Consider the following 3,334-nt stretch of genomic DNA (forward strand, 5'->3'; position numbering starts at 1 on the left):
GACTTTGAAAATTTTCAATCAACTCAAAGTGAGAATCGACTTCAATGGGCTTCAATGAATGTAAATCGACGATATCTGACAAAGTTAGATGCAAACTCATTCAAATATATGAGAAATGTTGAAATTCGACAACAAATGAGGAAGATAGACTTTGGAAATTTTCAATCAACACAAAGTGAGAATCGACTTCAATGGGCTTCAATGGATGTTAATCGACGATATCTGACAAAGTCAGATGCGAACTCACTCAAATATATAAGAAATGTTGAAATTCGACTTCAAATGAGGAAGATAGACTTTGAAAATTTCCAATCAACACAAAGTGACATTCGACTTCAATGGGCTTCAACGGATGTTAATCGACGATATCTGATGAAGTTAGATGCAAACTCATTCAAATATATGAGAAATGTTGAAATTCGACAACAAATGAGGAAGATAGACTTTGAAAATTTTCAATCAACACAAAGTGAGAATCGACTTCAATGGGCTTCAATGAATGTAAATCGACGATATCTGACAAAGTTAGATGCAAACTCATTCAAATATATGAGAAATGTTGAAATTCGACAACAAATGAGGAAGATAGACTTTGGAAATTTTCAATCAACACAAAGTGAGAATCGACTTCAACGGGCTTCAATGGATGTTAATCGACGACATCTGACAAAGTCAGATGCGAACTCACTCAAATATATAAGAAATGTTGAAAATCGTCTTCAAATGAGGAAGATAGACTTTGAAAATTTTCAATCAACACAAAGTGGCAATCGACTTCAATGGGCTTTAATGGATGTTAATCGACGATATCTGACAAAGTTAGATGCGAACTCATTTAAATATATGAGAAATGTTGAAATTCGACAACAAATGAGGAAGATAGACTTTGAAAATTTTCAATCAACGCAAAGTGAGAATCGACTTCAATGGGCTTCAATGAATGTAAATCGACGATATCTGACAAAGTTAGATGCAAACTCATTCAAATATATGAGAAATGTTGAAATTCGACTTCAAATGAGGAAGATAGACTTTGAAAATTTTCAATCAACACAAAGTGAGAATCGACTTCAATGGGCTTCAATGAATGTAAATCGACGATATCTGACAAAGTTAGATGCAAACTCATTCAAATATATAAGAAATGTTGAAATTCGACTTCAAATGAGGAAGATAGACTTTGGAAATTTTCAATCAACTCAAAGTGAGAATCGACTTCAATGGGCTTCAATGAATGTAAATCGACGATATCTGACAAAGTTAGATGTAAACTCATTCAAATATATGAGAAATGTTGAAATTCGACTTCAAATGTGTAAGATAGACCTTGAAAATTTTCAATCAACACAAAGTGAGAATCGACTTCAATGGGCTTCAATGAATGTAAATCGACGATATCTGATAAACTTAGATGCAAACTCATTCAAATTTATGAGAAATGTTGGAATTCGACTTCAAATGAGGAAGATAGACTTTGAAAATTTCCAATCAACACAAAGTGAGAATCGAAATCAATGGGCTTCAACGGATGTTAATCGACGATATCTGATAAAGTTAGATGCGCGCTCACTCAAATATATGAGAAATGTTGAAATTCGACTTCAAATGAGGAAGATAGACTTTGAAAATATTCAATCAACACAAAGTGAGAATCGACTTCAATGGGCTTCAATGAATGTAAATCGACGATATCTGACAAAGTCAGATACAAACTCATTCAAATATATAAGAAAAGTTGGAAATCGACTTCAAATGAGGAAGATAGACTTTGAAAATTTTCAATCAACACAAAGTGGCAATCGACTTCAATGGGCTTCAATGGATGTTAATCGACGATATCTGATAAAGTTAGATGCGAACTCATCTAAATATATGGGAAATGCTGAAATTCGACTTCAAATGCGGAAGATAGACTTTGAAAATTTCCAATAAACACAAAGTGACAATCGACTTCAATGGGCTTCAATGGATGTTAATCGACGATATCTGACAAAATCAGATGCGAGCTCACTCAAATATATAAGAAATGTTGAAATTCTACTTCAAATGAGGAAGATAGACTTTGAAAATTTTCAATCAACACAAAGTGAGTATCGACTTCATTGGGCTTCAATGAATGTAAATCGACGATATATGACAAAGTTAGATGCAAACTCATTCAAATATATGAGAAATGTTGAAATTCGACTTCAAATGAGGAAGATAGACTTTGAAAATTTTCAATCAACACAAAGTGAGAATCGACTGCATTGGGCTTCAATGAATGTAAATCGACGATATCTGACAAAGTTAGATGCAAACTCATTCAAATATATGAGAAATGTTGCAATTCGACAACAAATGAGGAAGATAGACTTTGAAAATTTTCAATCAACACAAAGTGAGAATCGACTTCAATGGGCTTCAATGAATGTAAATCGACGATATCTGACAAAGTTAGATACAAACTCATTCAAATATATAATAAATGTTGGAAATCGACTTCAAATGAGGAAGATAGACTTTGAAAATTTCCAATCAACACAAAGTGGCAATCGACTTCAATGGGCTTCAATGGATGTTAATCGACGATATCTGACAAAGTCAGATGCGAACTCACTCAAATATATAAGAAATGTTGAAATTCGACTTCAAATGAGGAAGATAGACTTTGAAAATTTCCAATCAACACAAAGTGACAATCGACTTCAATCGGCTTCAACGGATGTTAATCGACGATAATAAAGTTAGATGCGAACTCATTTAAATATATGAGAAATGCTGAAATTCGACTTCAAATGAGGAAGATAGACTTTGAAAATTTTCAATAAACACAAAGTGACAATCGACCTCAATGGGCTTCAATGAATGTAAATCGACGATATCTGACAGAGTAAGATACAAACTCATTCAAATATATAAGAAATGTTGAAATTCGACTTCAAATGAGGAAGATAGACTTTGAAAATTTTCAATCAACACAAAGTGACAATCGACTTCAATGGGCTTCAATGGATGTAAATCGACGATATCTGACAAAGTTAGATGCAAACTCATTCAAATATATGAGAAATGTTGACATTCGACTTCAAATGAGGAAGATAGACTTTGAAAATTTTCAATCAACACAAAGTGAGAATCGAAATCAATGGGCTTCAACGGATGTTAATCGACGATATCTGACAAAGTCAGATACAAACTCATTCGAATATATAAGAAATGTTGAAATTCGACTTCAAATGGGGAAGATAGACTTTGAAAATTTTCAATCAACACAAAGTGGCAATCGACTTCAATCGGCTTCAACGGATGTTAATCGACGATAATAAAGTTAGATGCGAACTCATTTAAATAT

This window comes from Diorhabda sublineata, chromosome 6 (assembly GCF_026230105.1).
Source record: "Diorhabda sublineata isolate icDioSubl1.1 chromosome 6, icDioSubl1.1, whole genome shotgun sequence".
NCBI lineage: Eukaryota > Metazoa > Arthropoda > Insecta > Coleoptera > Chrysomelidae > Diorhabda > Diorhabda sublineata.